The sequence below is a fragment of the Nycticebus coucang genome, chromosome 12 (assembly GCF_027406575.1).
Source record: "Nycticebus coucang isolate mNycCou1 chromosome 12, mNycCou1.pri, whole genome shotgun sequence".
Taxonomy (NCBI): Eukaryota; Metazoa; Chordata; class Mammalia; order Primates; family Lorisidae; genus Nycticebus; species Nycticebus coucang.
This window is the reverse complement of record NC_069791.1, coordinates 12,716,072-12,741,124: the sequence shown is the minus strand read 5'-3', so window position 1 is coordinate 12,741,124 and position 25,053 is coordinate 12,716,072. Positions and strand designations below refer to the sequence as shown.

General features: G+C 44.0%; 1 protein-coding gene across 3 annotated transcripts in view; it reads right to left on the bottom strand.

The window, feature by feature from the left end:
* The window catches only part of LOC128560859 (cyclic AMP-dependent transcription factor ATF-7), a 118,352-nt gene extending 98,094 nt beyond the window's left edge, over window positions 1-20,258 (bottom strand). The window contains exon 1 of one of the 3 annotated variants that reach the window (XR_008373165.1): window positions 20,135-20,240. The gene's annotated coding sequence lies outside the window, so the exon portion shown is untranslated. The other 2 variants (XM_053554399.1, XM_053554400.1) reach the window with 2 other exon arrangements.
* Between the last annotated feature and the right edge of the window lie 4,795 nt (window positions 20,259-25,053).

Sequence of the window (25,053 nt, the reverse complement as noted above, 5' to 3'; positions counted from 1 at the left end):
TATTGCCTTAATATTTAATAAATAAAGTATTCTGTGAATTTATCAGTGAAACAATAAATAAATAGACAGATAAATAAATAAAGTTGATATTCCAGGTTTGTAGAAAGTTGCTGGGTCCACAAAACATTTGCTGTACAGGTATTAATGCATTTAAGGCTATACATATTTAAGACATAATTTAAATACATATTTATGACTACTTTGTGCCTAAAGCACTTTATGTAACTACAGCCAACCAATTCTGTGCTTTTCTTAATTACTCAAGTAACATAGAGGCAGCTCTATAATTTTTGGTTAGAGTGCTAAAAATGGGGAGGAGGGAGATATTTGTCAAGTTAACCCTTAATTGAACCTTGAAAACAAAACCTCAGCCAGAGCTGTTAAGATTTATAGTCAAGGGCGGCGCCTGTGGCTCAGCGGGTAGGGCGCCGGCCCCATATGCCAAGGGTGGTGGGTTCAAACCCAGCCCCGGCCAAACTGCAACAAAAAAATAGCCGGGCGTTGTGGCGGGCGCCTGTAGTCACAGCTACTCGGGAGGCTGAGGCAAGAGAATCGCCTAAGCCCAAGGATTTGGAGGTTGCTGTGAGCTGTGTGACGCCACGGCACTCTACCGAGGGCAATAAAGTGAGACTCTGTCTCTACAAAAAAAAAAAAAAAAAAAGATTTATAGTCAAGTACAAAAGAATGTCAATCAAATATGCAGTAGAATGGATACCTTTATATAGTACTTTTGGGAATACATATTTGGGCAATCTTTCTGGAAATCAATTTAGAAATATTTATATTAAAGTCGTAAAATGTTTTATATCCTTTGAACAAACCATTCTTCTTTCAGGACTCTATTCTAAGGATAAAGCCAGAAACAGGGAACATTTCTATATTAAAATGTTCATTAAAGCCATATTTATGAACACAAAAAGAACACGAATTAGATTAAATGTTTAGGAAGAATGGATAAATATAAATTAAGGTACTGCCTTAGAAGAGACTATATTTAAGAATTACATTCTAAAAACTATTTAATAACATGAGAAAATGCTGTACATTAAATAGAAAAAAAAGACAGGCATGGTGGCTCATGCCTATAATTCCAGCTACTCCAGAGGCTGAGGCAGGAGGCTGACTTGTGGGCCAGGAGTTTGAAACCAGATTGGACAACATGGGGAAACTCCCATCTTTAAAATAATTTTTTAGGGCCGTGCCCATAGCTCAATGGGTAGGGTGCTGGCCACATACACTGGAGCTAGCAGGTTCGAACCTGGCCTGGGCCTGCTGCCCAACAATGACAACTACAACAATAACAAGAAACTATTGGGGGTACCTGTAGTCCCAACTACTCGGGAAGCTGAGGCAAGAGAATCGCTTAAGCCCAAGAATTGGAGGTTGCTGTGAGCTGTGATACCACAGCACTCGACACAGGGCAACAGCTTGAGACTGTCTCAAAAAAATAATATTTTAGGCTCGGAGCCTGTGGCTCAAGTGGCTAAGGCGCTAGCCACATACACCTAAGCTGGCAGGTTAGAATCCAGGCCTGGCCTGCCAAACAACAATGACGGCTACAACCAAAAAATAAATAGCCGGGCATTGTGGCAGGCGCCTGTAGTCCCAGCTACTTGGGAGGTGGAGGCAGGAGAATTGCTTGAGCCCAGGAGTTGGAGGTTGCTGTGAGCTGTGATGCCATAGCACTCTACCCAGGGCGACAGTTTGAGCCTCTGTCTCAAAATAATAATAATAATAATAATAATTTTTAAAAAAATAAGCCAGGCACAGCGGTGCAGTCCTATAATCCCAGCTACTCTGTAAGCTGAGGCAGGAGGATTGCTTGAGCCCATGATTTTGAGGCTGTGTTGAACTATTATGGTGTCACTGCACTCTAGATAACAGAGATCCCCCTCTATAAAAGGGATCTGGATAACAGAGATCCCCCTCTATAAAAAGTAAATAATAAAGAAATGGAAAGAAAGCGGGATATAAAATTGCATATGCACCATAATTCTGAATCTATATTAAAAAAAATAAACATAGAAAAAGGTAAAGGGGGCAGTGCCTATGGCTCAGTGGGTAGGGTGCTGGCCCCATATACCAAGGGTGGCAGGTTCAAACCCGGCCCCAGCCAAATTGCAACAAAAAAAAAGCCGGGCATTATGGCAGGTGCCTGTAGTCCCAGCTACTTGGGAGGCTGAGGCAAGAAAATCGCCTAAGCCCAGGAGCTGGAGGTTGCTATGAACTGTGTGACTCCATGGCACTCTACCAAGGGCGATAAAGAGAGACTCTGTCTCTACAAAAAAAAAAGAGAGAGAGAGAGAAAGAAAAAGGTAAGGGAGACCAAGAGTGGTGACTCACACCCATAATTACACTTTGAGAGGCCAGTGTGGGAGGCTTGCTTAAGGTCAGGAATTTGAGATCAGCCTGAGCATCACAGTAATACCTTTTCTATATACACATTATATAAATATATATATATATGCATAATTAATTATGAGTGGCACATGCCTGTCATCCCAGCTACTTGGAGGCTGAGGCAGAATGATCACTTGAGCCCGGGGCTTTGAGGTTGCAATGCGCTGTGATGATTCTACTGCACTCTAGCCTGGGTAATAGAGTGAGACTCTGTCTCCAAATAAATGTATGAATAAATAAATAAATCATGCAAAGTTGTTCATTTTCTACTGCAAAGAAACAGAACTGATAAATTAAGTTCAAAAAGGGCCATCGAGGGTTTTTCTAAAATTATAAACAGTTTCATATGTTAAACAGCCACAGTGGTAACTTATATCGATATACAGGGTAACCTAACAATTTCAAGATAGTTTCTCCTTTGTTATCTCTGAAGACCTATATTCAGAATCCCATGAATGCTCCCTAAGAAGTATTACTTATATTAAACAGTTAGAAATTGTCCCAATATAGCACCACGAAGAAAATAAAGAGAGCTGAAACTGGGTTAGCAGGTACTGAACACCATTTTAGCTCAGTATAAACAGCTGAAAAATTTAGACAGGCACCCAAACAGAACTCTATGGGCTCCATTCCCTTAAGATGTTAAAAAGAAATTATATGAAAAAAAAAAAGAAATTATATGTCAACAGTTCTCTTTTAAAACCACAATTTTGGATACCAAGTTTCAGATTCTAAGACTATTTAGCTGCTGCTAAGCAAATAGTACAAACAGTGAAAAATCTTCACCATAGCAGTCTCAACATTTTATAGTCTCTATTGGATATTCAGTACTACTCTGATTTGCATTACATCTAGAAAACTGACTTAAAGTTCCAGTAAACAGGCTTGGGGCCTGTGGCTCAAGTGGCTAAGAAGCCAGCCATATACACCTGAGCTGGCGGGTTTGAATCCAGCCCGGGCCCACCAAACAATGCCGGCTGCAACCAAAAAATAGCTGGGCGTTGTGGCAGGCGCCTGTAGTCCCAGCTACTTGGGAGGCAGAGGCAGGAGAATCGCTTGAGCCCAGGAGTTGGAGGTTAATGTGAGCTGTGATGCCATGGCACTACCCAGGGTGACAGCTTGAGGCTCTGTTTCAAACAAAAAAAAAAAAAAAAAAAAAATTCCAGTAAACACATGAATTATGAGAGTATAATGCAGATTATGAGATCCTCAGAAAGCAAAGTAGACTACTCAAGTTTTACCAGCAGATTGTTTAGGAATTGGGAATTGAAACTTCTGTTCATAAATTCTGGATTGAACAATTAATTCATTCATTCTGCATAAATTTTCCATTGTATTATGTAGAAAATACATATATGTCCTTGATGTTGACAGAGTATTAAAAAAAATAAAGCAGGGCGGCCCCTGTGGCTCAAGGAGTAGGGCGCCGGTCCCATATGCCAGAGGTGGCTGGTTCAAACCCAGCCCCGGCCAAAAACCACAAAAAAAAAAAAAATAAATAAAGCAGGGGTGGGTGCAGTGGCTCATGCCTATAATCCTGGCACTCTGGGAGGCTGAAATGGGTGGATCACTTGAGCTCAAGAGTGTAAGAAAAGCCAGAGCAGGAAGAGACCCCATCTCTACCAAAAATAGAAAAACTAGCCTGGCGTTGTGGTGAGTACCTATCTATGACACCACTGCACTCTACCCAGGGTGACAAGAGACTCTGTCTCAAAAAAAAAAAAAACAAAGAAAGCATATATACTATTATAGTCTTTTTTTTTTTTTTTGTAGAGACAGAGTCTCACTCTATGGCCCTCAGTAGAGTGCCGTGGCCTCACACAGCTCACAGCAACCTCCAACTCCTGGGCTTAGGCGATTCTCTTGCCTCAGCCTCCCGAGTAGCTGGGACTACAGGCGCCCGCCACAATGCCTGGCTATTTTTTTGGTTGCAGTTTGGGCCGGGGCCGGGTTTGAACCCACCACCCTCGAAATATGGGGCCGACGCCTTACCGACTGAGCCACAGGTGCCGCCCACTATTATAGTCTTAAACTAATTATTCTTATTGTTTTAGATAGGGCTGTGTAAAGCACTTAGGACAGCCTGGAAAACTGAGGTAGAGAGCTACAAAAAATTAGGCAAAGAAAGGGGTTAAGATTGGTCTAGATTCTAGTTTCTTGTTCTCACACACTCAAAATAAGATACCAAAGTGAATACATCTGGACAGGCACAGTGGCTCCTGTAACAATCCTAGCACTCTGGGAGGCTGAGGCGAGAGGACTGCTTGAGCCTAGGATTTTGAGGTTACTGTGAGCTATGACAACATGGCACTCTGCTGCGGGCATCACAAGTGAGACCCTGTCCCCAAAAGAAGAAAAAAAGGAAAAAAGGATGCATTTTTTTTTTTTTTGAGACACAGTCTCATTGTGTCGCCCTTGGTAGAGTGCCGTTGCGTCACAGCTCACAGCAACCTCAAACTCTTGGGCTTAAGCGATTCTCTTGCCTCAGCCTCCCAAGTAGCTGGGACTACAGACACCTGCCACAATGCCTGGCAAGACACATCTTTTTTTTTTTTAGAGATAGTCTCACTTTGTCATCCTCGGTAGAGTGTCGTGGTGTCACAGCTCACAGCAACCTCCAGCTCTTGGGCTTAGGAGATTCTCTTGCCTCAGCCCGGCTATTTTTTTGTTAAAGTTTGGCTGGGGCAGGGTTTGAACCTGCCACCCACAGTATATGGGGCCGGTGTCCTACTCACTGAACCACAGGTGGCACCCAGGAAATATCCTTTTATAACCCCTGAAAGTTGTATGACAACTTACATAATGTATAACTAGTTATAACTGAACCATGTATTTCCAATAATATTGCAGACAACAGGTATTTCTTATATGTTTATTATATAAATGTCTAGAAACATGAATTTAAGGGACTTTAAGTTTTTGGAGTATCATTTTTGTCTAGGAAAATTAAATAATGTTTATAGTTTTTTTGTGTATGTGTGAGACAGAGCCTCAAGTTGTTGCTCTGGGTAGAGTGCCATGGCATCACAGCTCAAAGCAACCTCCAACTCCTGGGCTCAAGCGATTCTCCTGTCTCCACCTCCCAAGTATCTGGGACTACAGGCGCTTGCCACAACGCCTCGCTGTTTTTTGGTTGTAGCCATCATTGTTGTTTGGTGGACCCAGGCTGGATTTGAACCTGCCAGCTCAGGTGTATGTGGCTGGTGCCTTAGCCGCTTGAGCCACAGGTACTGAGCCAATGTTCATAATTTTAACATTAGGCATATTTTATTATAATCATTTTTTAGGGTTTTTTTTTTGAGACAGAGTCTCACTTTGTCACCCTTGGTAGAGTGCCGTAGTGTCATAGTTCACAGCAATCTCAAAACTCTTAGGCTCAGGCAATTCTCTTGCCTCAGCTTCCCAAATAGCTGGGACTACAGGCTTCAGCCACAATACCTAGCTTTTATGAGGTCTCGCTAGCTCAGGCTGATCTCCAACTCCTGAGCTCAGATAATCCACCCGCCGTGGCCTCCCAGAATGTTAGGATTACAAGCATGAGCCACTGTCCAGCTAGGCCGGGTATTATAATCATTTTAAAATGCATAATCCAATTATAGCATGTATCAATATTTGGCAAACTTGAAGTCCTGGCCCACAGGCTAAGAATGTTTTTTTTTTTTTGAGACAGAGCCTTAAGCTGTCACCGTGGGTAGAGTGCTGTGGCATCACAGCTTACAGCAACCTCCAACTCCTGGGCTCAAGCGATTCTCCTGCCTCTGCCTCCCAAGTAGCTGGGACCACAGGTGCCCACTACAATGTCGTTGGGCTATTTTTTGGTTGCAGCCATCATTGTTGTTTGGTGGGCTGGGCTGGATTCGAACCCGCCAGCTCAGGTGTCTGTGGCTGGTACCTTAGCCGCTTGAGCCACAGGCGCCAAGCTGCTAACAATGGTTTTTAAATTTTTTTTGTTTTTGGCCGGGGCTAGGTTTGAACCCGCCACCTCAGGCATATGGGACCGGCGCCCTACTCCTTGAGCCACAGGCACCGCCGGGTTTTTAAATTTTTTGTTTGTTTGTTTTTTTAGAGACATCGTCTCACTTTGTCGTCCTTGGTAGAGTGCTGTGGCATCATAGCTCACAGCAACCTCCAGCTCATGGGCTTAGGCAATTCTCTTGCCTCAGCCTCTCAATTAGCTGGGACTATAGGCGCTGGACACAATGCCTGGCTATTTTTTGTTGCAGTTTGGCTGGGGTCAGGTTCGAACCCGCCACCCTCGGTTTTATGGGGCCGGTGCCCTACTCACTGAGCCACAGGTGCTGCCCAAGGGTTTGTTAGTATTTTTTTTTTTGTAGAGACAAAATCTCACCTTATCGCCCTCAGTAGAGTGCTATGGCATCACACAGCTCACAGCAACCTCCAACTCCTGGGCTTAGGTGATTCTCTTGCCTCAGCCTCCCAAGTAGCTGGGACTACAGGTGCCTGCCACAATGCCCGGCTATTTTTTTTTGTAGTTTGGCTGGGGCCAGGTTTGAACCCACCATGCTCAGTATAGGGGGCCGGCGCCCTACCCACTGAGTGACAGGTGCCGCCCAGGTTTGTTAGTATTTTTAAATACATAATTTTATTGAGTAGCCTGAAAAAATTTATTTTTTTATTTTTTTATTTTAGAGACAGAGTCTCATTTTGTCACCCTCGGTAGAGTGTCGTGGCATCACAGCTCACAGCAACCTCCAGCACTTGGATTTAGGTGATTCTCTTGCCTCAGCCTCCTGAGTAGCTGGGACTACAGGTGCCCGCCACAATGCTCGGCTATTTTTTTTGTTGCAGTTTGGCCGGGGCCGTGTTTGAACATGCCACCCTCGGTGTATGGGGCTGGTGTCCTACTCACTGAGCCACAGGCGCCGCCCCTGAAAAAATATTTTATTTAAATTTTGAATATACTAAATATCAACAGATATAACCCAGATAAACAAAAGGTCTATGGAATCTTCAATTGTGAGTACTGAGATCCAAAAGTTTGAGACCCACCTTTAGGAAATACACGAACAGTATAGTACCCTAGATTGATCGATTGAACAGAAGGCTGAGCTTAATTTCTGGATGTCAGGCTCAGACATGCAGAAACAGGTTTCAAGAAAGGAGCTAGTTGAAATAGACCAAATAGTTTCATAGCAAATGACTAAAAACAGAAGAGGGTGAGAATCAGACTGAATGATAAGTTAGGCAACACATGGCCAAAGCTCAGAACCTATCTGGAAGCAGCTTTATATAGGCAGCTACTTGACTAGAATTTTTTTTTAAGACTCTCTAGGCCAGGGGTCCTCAAACTATGCCCCACGGGCCACATGCGGCGGTGTGAGTCTATTTGTTCTCGTTTTGTTTTTTTACTTCAAAATAAGATATGTACAGTGTGCATAGAAATTTGTTCATAGGGGCGGTGCCTATGGCTCAGTCGGTAAGGTGCCGGCCCCATATGCCGAGGGTGGCGGGTTCAAACCCAGCCCCGGCTGAACTGCAACCAAAACATAGCCGGGCGTTGTGACGGGCGCCTGTAGTCCCAGCTACTTGGGAGGCTGAGGCAAGAGAATCGCTTAAGCCCAGGAGTTCGAGGTTGCTGTGAGCTGTGTGAGGCCACGGCACTCTACCGAGGGCCATAAAGTGAGACTCTTGTCTCTACAAAAAATAAAAAAATAAAAAATAAATTAAAAAAAAAGTTTGAGGACCCCTGCTAGGCTTTCAGAGGATTCAAGGAACTATTTTCAGCCATCATCAGAAAGATTAACAAAGCAAAAACAAAGAAGCAACAACTTGCTAACATGACAGTATGAAGCAAAGTTAGAAATAAGTAGTGAACATTATATCTGTATGTGTTTGGCCTCAGTGAGCACTTTAGAAATAGAAACATTCCCGGAAACTGGTAGGATGTCAAACAAAAACTGTGTTTGGGTTTTTTCCTGCTTATTTTTCAGATAAAGTATGATTTCTTAAACAATAAACCAGTAACAACCCCCAAACTTTGGTACTTAAGAATCAATTTGAAGGGCGGCGCCTGTGGCTCAGTCGGTAAGGTGCTGGCCCCATGTACCGAGGGTGGCGGGTTCAAACCTGACCCTGGCTGAATTGTAACCAAAAAAAAAAAAAAATAGCTGGGCGTTGTGGCAGGCGCCTGTAGTCCCAGCTGCTCGGGAGGCTGAGGCAAGAGAATCGCTTAAGCCCAGGAGTTGGAGGTTGCTGTGAGCTGTGTGAGGCCACGGCACTCTACCGAGGGCCATAAAGTGAGACTCTGTCTCTACGGAAAAAAAAAAAAAAAAAAAAGAATCGGGCGGTGCCTGTGGCTCAGTGAGTAGGGCGCCGGTCCCATATGCCAGAGGTGGCGGGTTCAAACCCAGCCCCAGCCAAAAACCACAAAAAAAAAAAAAAAAGTTAAAAAAAAAAAAAAAGAATCAATTTGAAAGGCTGGGCGGTGTGTCTCACGACTGTAATCCTATCACTCTGGGAGGCCAAGGTTGGTGGACTGCTTGAACTCATGAATTCAAGAGTATCCTGAGCAATAGCGCCCCACCCCTTGAGCCACAGGCACCGCCCCAAGTTCGATAAATCTTAAATAAATATTACTGGTAAGAAACTCGGTTACAACACAAATCATTCATAGCAATCATGTATTCCTCAAATCATCCTTATTTTATAATATAGTCAGGCATGTTCCTATTTCAAAAAGAATGGTCATCCCCTATTTTTTATTTTTTTGAAACAGAGACTTATTGTCGCCCTCCTCAGTGTTTGGTGGAGTCATCATAGCTCACAGCAACCTCAAATTCCCAGGCTCAAGTGATCCTCTCACCCCAGCCTCCTGAGTAGCTGGGGCTACAGAAGCCCCCCACAATGCCTGGTTAATTTTTCTATTTTTAGTAGAGATGGGGTCTCGCTCTTACTCAGGCAGTTCTTGAACTCCTAACCTCAAGTAATCCTCCCACCTCAGCCTATTTCTATTGCATGGTAAGTTTTAAGCCCCAAATAAAATTTGACCAGTATAGCATGCAAACCTTCCCTGTCCACTATGCAAGAAAGAAGAAGTCCACCAGATCAAGGGAAAATAGTAAGCAATTCCACTCAAAAAGAGCAACTTGGGTTTTTTGAGAAGGTGGGGCTATGGCAGAACAGTTACCACAGAGGCCCAAGCCACAAACTCATGAAATGACTGTTTAAACTAAATCTTGGCTCCCATTAGTCTTTCATAAACTGACACTTATTAAGGAGAAAGACAGTATTGAACAGAAAAGATAAATTTTTTGCATAGTCTGTTTTCAAATGTATGAGAACATTTAGGATGAAAATTACCGAAAGATGAGAAAAGTTAACAAAGTGAAGTCATGAATTTGTAATGAGTTTTGTTCTAAAGGTTTATGTATAAGACCACAAAGTAATTCATCTTTCCTTTGGTTGGGAACCTCTCCTAAATGTCTGCCTACAAAGTTTTAAAAACTAAAAAACAAATTTATCTTTTGATACAACCTTTCCTGAATTGTAACAATCACATTTCATGTCCAAGAAAGCTACACAGCAAATACTTACTTTCAAAAGTTAACTGAATATTGTTTCATTGTATACAGACAGAATTGTTCAAAAAAACCAAAAAAAAAAAAAAAAAGTTTCTAAACAAGAGAAGGAAGGAAATATAATACATACAATACTATGATTTAACAGGAAGAAAACCAACATTTTCTCAACACAAAAGTGTCCACAGGGAAATGTTGAAGAGAAAATGTCATGATAAAGTATTTTTAAGACATGAAATGACCCCAATGCAAAATATTTGTTGTTGTTGATTTCTGTTTTGCTTTTAGCTCAAAGGAGTTATTATTTCTCGTCATTTATCTTTCTTATTTTTTGTTTATCTATTCCTACTGGGTCAACAGAACCATTTCAATTTCATTTTCTTTACAGTCTATTTTTCTTCCTGATTTTCCAATAGTATGTTCCTTGATATGAACTTCTATTTACTAAAGTTTGGACTGGAAAGGACCTTGAGGGGTCATCAAGTCCACCATTCTGCTTTCCAGGAGAACTCATAATTAATGATATCAGGTGAATGAAAAAAGTAATGAAGGAAAACATTTCCTGCCCCTGCCAAGTAGCCTGTTACTTTAATTTACACAAACATTTCCATTCACAATTTGCAATTTTTTAAAAAATGAAAGTAAAAATTAAAACCCCTAAAGAGGAAGATACTTTAAAAATGCATTTATCAGCTAAAATTGCTCAAACATAAATTCAACTGTCAGGTCTAAAATTAACACACAGGAAAGTTGTTGGCTGCCAATATAAAGTCTTTAGTCCCCAGAGATGTCTTCCGATGTTCTCTCTGGTTTATAGCACCATTCACCTACAGCACATAGCCTGACAAAATTAAACCACCACACCGATAAATTACAATTATAAATGGCAAGTGTTTAAGTAATGTGTATGTGTGTATGGTATATTTACAGATGGTATAGGTTTCTATTCCAAATACAGAACGTAAAGTTAAGTCTAAATTGGAGATGTCAATTTTGTGCGGAAGCCAAACATTTCTATGGACAGTAGTTTAATTCTTTAATTTTTCACTTAAAATGTCCAGGGGAGGAATATATGGGGGAAAAAATAAGATAAAATAAAATAAATGTTCAGGGAATGAAGTTTCTTCTTAAAGGAGTTTCCGAAACAGAATTTCATCCAATGTCAAAAAACAATGCAATGGGCGGCGCCTGTGGCTCAGTCGGTAGGGCACCGGCCCCATATACCTAGGGTGGCGGGTTCAAACCCACCCCGGCTAAACTGTAACCAAAAAAAAAAAAAAAAAATAGCCGCGTGTTGTGGCGGGCGCCTGTAGTCCCAGCTCGGGAGGCTGAGGCAAGAGAATCGCTTAAGGGCGGCACCTGTGGCTCAGTGAGTAGGGCGCCGGCCCCATATGCCGAGGGTGGTGGGTTCAAGCCCAGCCCCAGCCAAACTGCAACAAAAAAATAGCCGGGCATTGTGGCGGGTGCCTGTAGTCCCAGCTGCTTGGGAGGCTGAGGCAAGAGAATCGCTTAAGCCCAGGAGTTAGAGATTGCTGTGAGAGGTGTGACACCACGGCACTCTACCAAGGGCGGTACAGTGAGACTCTGTCTCTACAAAAAAAAAAAAAGAGAGTATCGTTTAATTTAAGCCCAGGAGTTGGAGGTTGCTGTGAGTCCTGTGACGTCATGGCACTCTACCAAGGGTCATAAAGTGAGACTCTGTCTCTACAAAAAACAAACAAAAAAAAAAACATGCAACCATGAGGTGGTGTGGGGGCTTACATCTATAATTCTGGCTGAAGCTGGAGGATTGCTCGAGGCCAGGAATTCAAGCCTAGCTTGGGCAACATGGCAAGACCCCTATCTCTACAAAAAAAAAAAAAAAAAAACACAAAAAACAGCTCGGTGCCTGTAGCATAGTGGTTACAGCGCCAGCCGCATGCACTGAGGCTGGTGGGTTTGAACCCAGCTGGAGCCTGCTGAACAACAATGACAACTGCAACAAAAAAATCGCCGGGCATTGTGGTAGGCACCTTTAGTCCCAGCTACTTGGCAGGCTGAGGCAAGAGAATCACTTAAGCCCAAGAGTTTGAGGTTGTTGTGAGCTGTGATGCCACAGCACTCTACTGAGGGGGACATAGTGAGCCTTTGCCTCAAAAAAACAAAAACAAAAAACCCAGACTTGTAACAGTGAAGAAACCTTCTTAAATGTCTATAATTATTAGTTTTTAAACAGAAATAAAGAAAAGAATAGAACAGAAAGACAGGACCAGAAATCTTAGAAATAGGGGAAAATCATAATTAGAAAAAATGTGGCTAGGCACGGTGGCTCCTGCCTGTAATCCTAGCACTTGGGAGGCTGAGGTGGGTAGATTGCCTGAGCTTACAGGTTTGAGACCAGCCTGATCCAGAGCGAGGCCTTGTCTCTAAAAAAAAATAGCTGGGTGTTGTGGCAGGCACCTGTAGTCACAGCTACTCAGGAGGCTGAGGCAAGAGAATTGCTCAAGCCCAAGAGTTGGAGGTTGCTGTGAGCTATAACACTACAGCACTCAACCAGGGGCAACAAAGTGAGACTCTGTCTCTAAAAATAAATAAATAAATAAATAAAAATGTGGAATAGTGGAGGTAGAGTACAGAAACTATAGTCTGGTGAAATAGATATTAATTTTAGAATATAAAAATTTTATTCTAAAATTATTAAATAGATAATTTATGAACAATTGGGAACTTATGCAATGATATAAACACTAGCATAAGATAGATAAATAACAACACATATCTAGGGCGGCGCCTGTGGCTCAGTGAGCAGGGCACCGGCCCCATATATGGAGGGTGGCGGGTTCAAACCCAGCCCCGGCCAAACTGCAACAAAAAAATAGCCGGGCGTTGTGGCGGGCGCCTGTAGTCCCAGCTACTTGGGAGGCTGAGGCAGAAGAATCGCCTAAGCTCAGGAGTTGGAGGTTGCTGTGAGCTGTGTGACGCCATGGCACTCTACCGAGGGCGATAAAGTGAAACTCTGTCTCTACAAAAAAAAAAAACAAAAAAAAAAACAATACATATCTAACTTCATTTTTGTTTTTTTTTTTTTTTTGAGACAGAGCCTCAAGCTGTTGCCCTGGGTAGAGTGCCTTGGCATCACAGCTCAGAGCAACCTCCAACTCCTGAGCTTAAGCAAGTTTCTTGCCTCAGCCTCCCAAGTAGCTAGGACTATAGGCGCCCATCACAATGCCCAGCTATTTTTTGGTTGTAGTTGTCATTGTTGTTTGGCAGGTCTGGGCTGATTCAAACCTGCCAGCTCTGGTGTATGTGGCTGGCGCCCAGCCCTCATTTTCTTTTTGTGACAAAGTCGCTTAGGAGCTCAGAGAGATCAAAGACAGAATATACCATATTTGAATTTCAACAGGATAGCTCTTGAAATTTCATACAAAATATAAAACAGCAGGTGGGTTTCATAACTAAATTTTATCCAAAAGGTTCATAAATGGATTAATGTTTTGGGTTTTTTTTTTTTTAATTTTTTTTTGTAGAGATAGAGTCTTACATTATAGCCCTCAGTTCAGTACTGTGGCATCACAGCTTACAGCAACCTCCAGTTCTTGGGCTTAGGCAATTCTCTTGCCTCAGCCTCCCAAGTAGCTGGGACTACAGGCACCCGCCATAACGCCTGGCTATTTTATTGTTGCAGTTTGGCGGGGGCTGGATTTGAACCCACCACCCTTGGTATATGGGGCCGGTGCCCTACCCACTGAGCCATAGGCACCGCCCAATAAATGGATTAATGTTAACATAAGGGTAGTCTACTAATGTACAGCATGGCTCCACGTTTATATATTTTTTACCAGTGAACAAAAATGAAACACAGGCACCATAGTTAATAAATGTATCAGTATGCAAAGATATGAAGAATGAACAAGAGGCTAAATAACAAGGTAAAATGATAAACCAAACTAACAAGATGATAATTACAGGGATAAATGTAAAGGTCTCAATTATGTTAAAATTCAATTGTGTTAAATAATCAACTACACAAATTAATATCGTCTTAGGCCAGAGTGGCTCACCCCTGTAATCCTAGCACTCTGGGAGGTTGAGGCGGATGGATTGCTTTAGCTCAGGAGTGTGAGACCAGCCTCAGCCAGAGAGAGACCCCATCTTTACTAACAAAAGAAAAACTAGCAGAGCGGGTGGCAGGTGCCTACAGCCTCAGCTACTGGGGAGGCTGAGGCAAGAGGATTGTTTGAGCCCAAGAATTTGAGGTTGCTGTGAGCTATGATGACGCTATGGCACTCTATCAAGGACAACAGAGTAAGGCCAGAGTGGCTCACCCCTGTAATCCTAGCACTCTGGGAGGTTGAGGCGGATGGATTGCTTTAGCTCAGGAGTGTGAGACCAGCCTCAGCCAGAGAGAGACCCCATCTTTACTAACAAAAGAAAAACTAGCAGAACAGGTGGCAGGTGCCTACAGCCTCAGCTACTGGGGAGGCTGAGGCAAGAGGATTGTTTGAGCCCAAGAATTTGAGGTTGCTGTGAGCTATGATGACGCTATGGCACTCTATCAAGGACAACAGAGTAAGACTGTAACAAAAAAAAAAAAAAAAAAGAAGAAAGGAAAAGAGTACAGCTAAATAGAAGTCATGCTTCCCTTATACCTCGCATTGACTACATTACATCTGTGATGTTATATTTGGATCTAGATAAGGAACCCTAGATAAGGAAACACTCAGGCAGTTAAGTTGATGAAAAGCTGAGCTTTATTAAAAATGTCATTTGGGGGCGGCGCCTGTGGCTCAAGGAGTAGGGCGCTGGCCCCGTATGCCGGAGGTGGTGGGTTCAAGCAAAAAAAAAAAAAATGTCATTTGGCTGGGCTCACACCTATATTCCTAGTACCCTTGGCGGCCAAAGCAGGAAGATTGCTTGAAGCCAAGAATTTGAGACCATCCTGAACAAGAGTGAGAAAAAAATAGAAAAATTAGCTGGGTATAGTGGTACACACCTGTAGTCCTAGCTACTCAGAAGGCAGAGGCAGGGCAATTGCTTGAGCCTAAGAATTTTTAGGTTGCAGTGAGCTATAATGATACCACTACACTCCAGCCTGGGCAAAAAATAAAGTCATTTAGGATTGGCGCCTGAAGCTCAGTGGCTAGGGTACCAGTCACATACACTGGAGCTGGTGGGTTCAAATCCAGCCCAGTCCTGCCAAACAACAATGGCAACTACAACCAAAAAATGTCTGGGCGTTGTGGTGGGTGCCTGTAATCCCAGTTACTTGGGAGGCTGAGGTAAGAGAATTGCTTAAGCCCAAGAGTTGGAGGTTGCTGTGAGCTGTGACAGCACAGCACTCTACCAAGGGTGACATGAGACTCTGTCTCCAAAAAAAAAAAAAATAGAGCTCAAATAATGGAACAGGGTGTCTGTGAAGTGGTGACTTCTTCCTTATTCCATTCATTCATAAGTTAAAAGACCAATCATCAGGGATTCCAAATATGATGCATCTTCACATACCATTAATATACTTGATTCCAAAAAAAGCTTCTTCGGGGAAGACAACATTTAAAAATAAATAAATGTCAGAGAAGCTTAAACATGGTTTTCTTTGACTTTTTTTTTTTTGTAGAGACAGAGTCTCACTTTATGGCCCTCGGTAGAGTGCCATGGCATCACACAGCTCACAGCAACTTCCAACTCCTAGGCTTAAGCGATTCTCTTGCCTCAGCCTCCCAAGTAGCTGGGACTACAGGCGCCTGCCACAATGCCCAGCTATTTTTTTGGTAGCAGTTCAGCCGGGGCCGGGTTTGAACCCACCACCCTCAGCATATGGGGCTGGCGCCTTACCGACTGAGCCACAGGCGCCGCCCTCTTTGACATGTTTTTTTTTTTTTTTTCTTTTCTCTCTTTTTTTTTTTTGTAGAGACAGAATCTCACTGTACCGCCCTCGGGTAGAGTGCCGTGGCGTCACACGGCTCACAGCAACCTCCAACTCCTGGGCTTAAGCGATTCTCTTGCCTCAGCCTCCGGAGTAGCTGGGACTACAGGCGCCCGCCGCAACGCCCGGCTATTTTTTGGTTGCAGTTTGGCCGGGGCTGAGGTTTGAACCCGCCACCCTCGGCATATGGGGCCGGCGCCCTACTCACTGAGCCACAGGCACCGCCCTCTTTGACATGTTTTTAAAGAGAAGACTTTTTCATGAATTCCAAAACCATAGAACCATTTTCAGAGAAAACAACAAAAGCAATGAGTATTTTTTTTTTTTTTTTTTTTTTGTAGAGACAGAGTCTCACCGTACCGCCCTCGGGTAGAGTGCCGTGGCGTCACACGGCTCACAGCAACCTCTAACTCTTGGGCTTACGCGATTCTCTTGCCTCAGCCTCCCGAGTAGCTGGGACTACAGGCGCCCGCCACAACGCCCGGCTATTTTTTTGTTGCAGTTTGGCCGGGGCTGGGTTTGAACCCGCCACCCTCGGCATATGGGGCCGGCGCCCTACTCACTGAGCCACAGGCGCCGCCCAGCAATGAGTATTTTTTTAAATAAATGTTGTATTTGTTTTTCTCAAAGAAACACCTAGACCTTACTTAACTTTACTACCTTTATGAAAGGATAAGGGACAATTATATGCCAGCCTGCCAACTAGTCTTAAGAAGAGAGCTGTCATTATTAGACATTTACATGGCAGTGCTATTTGTTCCACTTAAAACTTCCTTCTAAAGGGAACACTCCTCCCCTTCAGATGTGGCTAGGAGCCTGCTATAACACCAAGTACCTCCCACTGCAGCCTAGGAAAAACTCATTCTTGACATGCACAAAACAGTAACTTCTGAGAACTCCAGAGCAGCTGTGTTCAAGCACAGCCAGGGACTTTACTCAAGTCAAAGTAGCAGTTTAAAGAGCTGGTTGAAAAAACAATTTTCATTTCAGTTTGGAAGTGAGGAAAGAAAAGAGAACAAGATACAGTATTGGGAGCTATTAACATTTTAAAGCCACAGTAAACAAAGATGTTTAAAAATTACAATAATGAGGGCGGCGCCTGTGGCTCAGTGAATAGGGCACCCCCGCCCCATATGCCGAGGGTTGCGGGTTCAAACCCAGCCCTGGCCAAACTGCAACAAAAAAATAGGCGGGCCTTGTGGCAGGCGCCTGTAGTCCCAGCTGCTCGGGAGGCTGAGGCAAGAGAATCGCCTAAGCCCAAGAGCTGGAGGTTAAAAAAAAAAAAAAAGAGCTGGAGGTTGCTGTGAGCTGTGACACCAAGACACTCTACTGGGAGTGACAAAGTGAGACTCTGTTTCAAAAAAAAAAAAAAAATTTCCAACTTTGAAAAGTTGATCCACCACTTTGATCCACAAGTTGAAAGATGAACAATGGTATCACTCTCTAGCTTTCTGTTGATAATACTAGTGAGAAAAAAAAATCTTGCATTTAATACTGTCCAACTCAAAGCCATCACAAATTCTAAGACAGAAGACCAAAACAAGGGATTTTGCTCTCTTTCACTGGATATTTGTGTATATATGTGTGTTGCTGCCAGGCAAACTATGAAAATATTCTGAATATCCAATAGCAATGCTCTTACTTTAAGTACTGGAACTTAGCTCAGTAGTTAATGCTAAAGGGTCAGTAATTAACCAGTCTCAATGTGCAGGGGCAACTTCCTGGTCAGGAAGAAAAGCTTCAACTGGCTGATGAAAACCAAAGGTTAATACTAAACTACACACTCTGGTTTCTCTTCATATAATAGCTTTACTGGTGTTGTAGACACTATTTCACTTCTCAAAAGTAAAAGAAGAGAAGGAATGTAAAAGAAAAATCCATGCTACAGCAAAGCAGTTATGAATTGGTTGTATTAGTCCAATTCATTATTAAATGATATACAACTATTAAATGAAGGGCAAATGCCTCTCCCTTTTCTGTACAAAAGTAAGAACAAACTGGTAAGACTACCTAGAAGAGCTGCCAAACTTTTCTTTAGCTTCTTTTCTTACTGACATGTTAAATTTCGCAATAGCCTCCACTTACCTTACATCCTCCATGCTTAAGTACAAATTGTGTTTGATTTCCCCAACCTTTAGCCTAAGATATTATGACATATCTTTAGTTTCTTAGTATGGACACAAAGGAAAAAACTAAAAATTTTTCACTTTCCTTAAATGTGTCCATTTTATTTATACCATTTAAAATACATATAATAGGGTGGTGCCTGTGGCTCAAAGGAGTAGGGCGCTAGCCCCATATACCGGAGGTGGTGGGTTCAAACCCAGCCCCAGCCAAAAACTGCAAAAAAAAAAAAAGACATATAATAGGGCAGCACCTGTGGCTCAGTGAGTAGGGCATCGGCCCCATATACCGAGGGTGTTGAGTTCAAACCCAGCCCCAGCCAAACTGCAGTAAAAAAAAAAAAAAAAAAATAGCCGGGCATTGTGGTGGTTGCCTGTACTCCCAGTTACTCGGGAGGCTGAGGCAAGAGAATCGCCTAAGCCCAGGAGTTGGAGGTTGCTGTGAGCTGTGTGAGCCACAGCACTCTACTCGGGGCGATAAAGTGAGACTGTCTCTACAAAAAAAAAAAAATAAATAAAATAAAATACATATAATACTACACATAAGCTAACTAAAACCAACTGCAACCATCCATTTAATAATTATGATAAAAATCAGAAAAAAAGAATGAGTGGGGAAGACAGATTTAAGAAAACAAACTTCGGGGGGAAGCAGAAAGAGAGAGGGAGGGAGTGGGGTGGGGCCTTAGTGTGTGTCACACTTTATGGGGGCAGGACATGATTGCAAGAGGGACTTTACCTGGCAATTGCAATCAGTGTAACTGGCTTATTGTACCCTCAATGAATCCCCAACAATAAAAAAAAAAGAAAAAAAAAAAAAAGAAAACAAACTTCATTTTACTACATTTGTGCTTTAAAATACTATAAAGACTAATGTATACAAGAATTACATGACTGCAAAATTTTTAAACATAGGAATTGTGAGTTTGCTAAGAAAACTCTGAACAAACCTACACTTAGTATGACATGACTCTCAGAGATACTAAACTACTCTGCGTTAAGTTGAAAACAAACTTTTAAACTTAGGAAAGTAGCAACATGGGAATCTGGGTAGGAGGTGCCCTGGGTAGTAAACACCCCAGTCAGAGAACATAACAAGCAATTCAGAGCAACATATAAGTCCCTATGGGGCTCCAACTTGGACGGCTTAAGTCTCAAGCCCATATCCCTGTGTTTTGGAAGAGAGAAGGGTTGGGAAAGGAAAAAGAGGGAGGAAGAAAATCAGAGACGTGATGAAAGTGTTATATTTTTCTATCCCCATCCCAGCATTTTTGCAAGCTGGTCACCAGTCTGGGTGCCAAACCCAGAGAAGCCCTAAATCACTGTCCCAGCCTCCTTCTGACACCTAGGCTAAAGACTTGTCTATATCAATCATCTTCCAGACACTTCCCTTGCTTTCTCAACCTTATACCCTTCCCAAAGCCAGGCCTTCTAGTAACTCAGCCCATCTATATTGTCTTCCTAAACTCATTCACTTAATTTTCTCCAAATCCGTACTTTCTCTCTGATGTCTCTGATATTCTTCTCATTAATTCGATCGAAATGCCATGGGCCCTCATTTCCAACGATCCACCCCTACCTATCTTTACAGCCAAATCCAATGCACGTTGGGTTACCTGATCAAGATCCTTGTTCTCACCTACTCATCCCTACCTCCTGCCAATTACCCGTGCCTTCTCCAATGCCAAGCCCCGGGTCTTCAACCTAGTTTAGTACCCCTCCTCTTTCTATCATTCTCCGCACTCCAAGACCCTTCCTTAAGGCTCCGCTAGAGCACCCTTCCCTCAGGATTTAATTCTCCTCTCCTTGCCACGCCCTGTGCCCCCCAGGGCTACTTACCCCAAGTTCTCCCCACACTTCAGGCCTCTGGCCCCGCCTTCCCCCCAAAGGAAGGAGGCGGGAGGAAGGAGAGAAGAGGGGCGGCACTCCGCGAGGTAAAAAGCGTTCTCTTATTAGCGCTCATAGCCGCCAATCGAGGCTTCCTTTTCTCTTATTGGTCGGCTTTAGTCTGTGCTCCACCCTCTTCCTCAGTGAGAGCCCGGCCACCGCCTCAGCGCCCCCGTCCAACACAGACTGGGAGGGGAGACCCCAGCCCGGGACGTTGGGATTAGCCAGAGTTGAAGGGGAGACTCCCGTCGTATCATGGACTAGCTAATGTTTACAGGACTCACCCGCTGGTAGCTTCGTCACCTCCCGCCCGCCCGCGCTCGGTCCCACAATCTGTCTCCAGCTCCTTTCCCCCCTCAACGGAGCAGATACTTTCCTTTCGTCCGGCCAGGCGCGTTCACCTCTCGCGAGAAGTCGCGGGGGGAAGGGCGAGATCCGTAGGCGCTGAGTTGGAAAGAGGCCGAGGGGCGGGGCTCGGGAAAAGAAGTGACCGGGTTTACTGTTGTAGGCAGGGCTGAAGAGGAAGGCTAGGTGAGTATTGTACACACAGGTTGCACGTGTTTGGCTGCAGAGTCTAGGGGCAAAAAGAAAGGAAAAAGTTGGAGAGGGATTTTTTTTCCTTGAGACAAGAGTCTCACTTGTCGCCGTGGGTGGAGTGAGGTGGCATCAGCCTAGCTCACAGTAACCTCAAACTCCAGGGCTCAAGCAATATTCTTGCTTCAGCCTCCCAAGTAGCTGGAACTACAGGCCTGCACCACCACTCCCGATTAGTTTTTCTGTTTTTAGTAGCGATGGGGTCACTCCTCAGGCTGGTCTTAAATTCCTGGCGTTAAGGGATCCTCCTGCTTTGGCCTCCCACATTGATAGGACTTCAGGCGTGAACCACTGCCCCGGATGAGAGAAGGAATATTTAGAGATGCCAGTAGTAGTGGAGATGGAAATGGTGAACCAAATATCCTAGGGGGTGAGATTATCTCAAAGGAGCCACTTTATTTATTTTGAGACAGCGCCTCAAGCTGTTGCCCTGGGTAGAGTGCTGTGATATCACAGCTCACAGAACCTCCACCTCCTGGCTCAAGCGATTATCCTGCCATCGCCTCCCAAGTAGTTGGGACTACAGGCGCTCGCCACAACACCTGGTTGTTTTTTTGGTTGCAGCCGTTATTGTTGTTTGGCGGGCCCGGGCTGGATTTGAACCCGCGAGCTCAGATGTATGTGGCTGGCGCCTTAGTCGCTTCAGCCACAGGCGCCGAGCAAGGAGCGCACTTTAAAAGCAAGACAAGGTCGGCTTGGCGCCCTTGGTTACGGCTCCAGCCACATACACCGAGGCTGGAGGGTTTGAACCCGCCCAGGCGAGCTAAACAACTATGACAACTGCAAATAGCCGGGTGTTGTGTCAGGCACCTGCAGTCCCAACTATTTGGGAGGCTGAGCCAGGAGAATCACTTAAGCCCAAGAGTTTGAGGGTGCTGTGAACTGTGACGTCACAGCACTCTACCAAGGGTGGCATAGTGAGACTCTGTCTCAAAGAAAAAAAAAAACAAGACAAGGTGGTTTATGTCTGTAATCCCATCACTTTTGGGGGTAGCCGAAGTGTGAAGATTGCTTGAACCCAGGAGTTCCTCACAAGCCTGGGCAGCTAGTGAGACCCCATCTCCTTAAAATATGGAAAATTGGGTGGTGCCTGTGGGTCAGTGGGTAGGGCGCCGGCCCCACATACTGAGGGTGGGGGCTTCAAACCTGCCATGGCCAGACTGCAACAAGAAAAAAAAATAGCTGGCTTGGTGCCTGTGGCTCAAGCGGCTAAGGCTCCAGCCACATATACCTGAGCTGGCGGGTTCCAATCCAGCCCGGGCCGCCAAACAACAATGATGGCTGAAACCAAAAAATAGCCGGGCATTGTGGTAGTCCCAGCTACTTGGGAGGTGGAGGCAGGAGAATCGCTTGAGCCCAGGAGTTGGAGGTTGCTGTGAGCTGTGATGTCACAGCACTCTACCTAGGGTGACAGTTTGAGACTCTGTCTCAAAAAAATAATTAAATTAAATAAAAATAAAAAAGAAACATTAAAAAAAAAATAGCTGGGCGTTATGGCGGGCACCTGTAGTCCCAGCTATTCGGGAGGCTGAGGCAAGAGAATCGCCTGAGCCCGGGAGTTGGAGGTTGCTGTGAAGCTGTGTGACGTCCCGGCACTCTACCGAGGGGGATAAAGTGAGACCCTGTCTCTCCAAAAAAAAAAAGAAAAAAGGTGGGCACGATGGCCCATGCTACTGTTGAGGCTGAAACAAGGAGATGGTTTGAACCCAGGAGTTTGAGGTTGCTATAAGCTATGATGCCACTGCACTGTAGCCTGGGTGACACAGAGACACTCTATCTCTTTTTTTTTTTTTTTTTTCTGAGACAGGGTCCCTCTCAGTCACCCAGGCCAGAGTGCACTGGCATCATAGCTTACTGTATCCTCAATTGAACTCCTGGGCCCAAGTGATTCTCTTGCCTCAGCCTCCTGCATACCACACCGCGACTGGCTAATTTTTTTTTTTATCTTTATTATGGAAGTCTCATTCTTGGTTAGGCTAGTCTTGAACGCCCAGCCTCAAGCAGTCCTCCTGCCTTGGCCTCCAAAAAGGCTAGGATTATAGATGTCGAGCCACTGCACCTGGCCCAAGACGCTGTTGCTCTTACTTCATTTTATTAATTTTTTCTAGCCAATAGGCAAGTTTTTTTTTTTTGGTAGTTTTTGGCTGGAGCTGGGTTTGAACCTGCCACCTCCGGCATATGGGGCCAGCGCCCTACTCTTTTGAGCCATAAGTGCCGCCCTATTAATTTTTTTTTTTTTGCAGTTTTTGGCTGGGGCCGGGTTTGAGTCCACCACCTCTGGTATATGGGGCCAGCACCCTACTCCTTGAGCCACAGGCACTTTCCCTATTAATTTTTTTGATACAGAGTTTCACTTTGTCACCCTGAGTAATGCCAGGGCATAATAGCTCACAGCAACCTCAAACTCCTGGGTTGGAGCAATTCTCCTGCATCAGCGTCTCAAGTAGCTGGGACTACGGGCATCGGCCATTACACTGGGCTAGTTTTTCTATTTTGGGTAGAGACGGGTGTCTGCCTCTTGGCTCAGGCTAATCTCCAACTCCTGAGCTCAATTAATCCACCTCCCAAAGTGTTAGGATCACAAGTGTGAGCCATCTCATCCAGCTGACTCTGTCTTAAACCCAAATATTTAGGTTGTTTTTACTATCCTCCAGAGTCAACACTTCCTTAATAATAACGTAATTTAAATTACCCTTAGCCCTAGAAATAGAGTCAAAGTACAGGACAATCCACCTATGCAGAAATCCCAACACTACCATTTTACTGGTCTTCTGGTTTTAGGTGCAAAGCTTTTCTGAATTTCTGTGCAGTGGGTATAGCAAGCCCATTTTACTTGAAGAGTTGTAGTGATCAAATGAGATGTATGAAATGCTTGAGGAACTTTAAAAATCAATGTATTTATTGCTTAGCAAGTATTTTCATGAAATTTATCAGGTCAAACAATGTGCAAAGCACAGTGCTAGGCGTGGGGAGAAAAGCAGACAGACCAGGTCCCTGACTGGGTAGAATTTATATTTTAATATGGACAGGGTAATAGTAATAAGCTGATAAACACAAATATTTCAAATAGTGAAGAGTGCTTCAGGATAGTGAGACCGAAAATGACTGGGAGTGGGAAAGAAATGTTACTCCTAGTGTTGAGAGAAGGGCTCTTGAGGAAGCAACATTTAAATAAGGAGTTGTTATGAGAAAAAAGCCTTGGGAAGGTTTTGGAGAAACATCAAATGCAAAGGCTGTGTTTAAAAATGTGTCACATGATTGAGATGGTAAATTTTGTGGCTCAGTCGGTGGGGCGCCGGCCCCATATACCGAGGGTGGTGGGTTCAAACCCGGCCCGGGCTGAACTGCAAACCAAAAAATAGCTGGGTGTTGTGGCAGGCGCCTGTAGTCCCAGCTACTCGGGAGGCTGAGGCAAGAGAATCGCTTAAGCCCAGGAGTTGGAGGTTGCTGTGAGCTGTGTGATGCCATGGCAGTCTACTGAGGGTGATAAAGTGAGACTCTTATCTCTACAAAAAAAAAAAAAAAAACTTTAAAAAAATTAACCAATTATAAGGAGAGTTGATTTACAATATGACCTGCAGAATCTCTGTTCTCTCCTTCTTGAGTCAGTTTCTATGTCATCTTTCTATGAATTTTTACATTTCATTTAGGTTATCTAATTTTTATTTTCCTATAATCCTTTTTATTCCTGTGATGCTAATAATAGTGTTCTTCCTTTATTTTTCTTTTCTTTTTTTGAGACAGAGTCTTACTTTGTCCCATTGGTAGAGTGCCACGGCATCATAGCTCACAGCAACCTCAAACTCTTGGGCTTAAGTAATCCTCTTGCCTTAGCCTCCCAAGTATTTGGGAGTACAGACACCTGCCACAACACCTGTCTGCTTTTCTTTTCTTTTTGTAGAGACAGAGTCTCACTTTACCGCCCTCGGTAGAGTGCCATGATGTCACAGGACTCACAGCAACCTCCAGCTCTTGGGCTTCCAGATTCTCCTGCCTCAGCCTCCTGAGCAGCTGGGACTACAGGTGCCCTCCACAACACCCAGCTATTTTTTGGTTGCAGTTCAGCCGGGGCTGGGTTTGAACCCACCCTTGGTATATGGGGCCGGCGCCCTACTCACTGAGCCACAAGCGCCGCCCTCAAATTATTTTCTAATTTCTCTTATTTCTGCTTTGACTTGCTTGTTTACTTGTAGGAATATATTATTTTCCATATACTTGTGTATTTCCCATTTCCTTTGGATTAAGTTTCAATTTCATTCCATTATGATTGGAGAACATATTCTGTCACACAGGCTGGAGTGCTGTGGTATGATCGTAGCTCACTGCACTCTAAAACTTATGGCTGAAAAAGTAGCTGGGACTACAGGTATGTTGCCACCACACCAGGTTCATAGTTTTTTTTTTTTTTTTAGACAGTTTCTCATTTTGTCTCCCCAGTAGAGTGCTATGGCCTCATAGCTCACAGCAACCTCACTCCTGGGCTCAAGGGATTCTTTTTGTCTTCGCCTTTTGAGTAGCTGGGATTACAGGTGCCCACCACAACGCCCAGCTATTTTTAGAGACAGGTTCTCGCTCTGGCTCAGGCTGGTCTCAAGCTCATGAGCTCAGG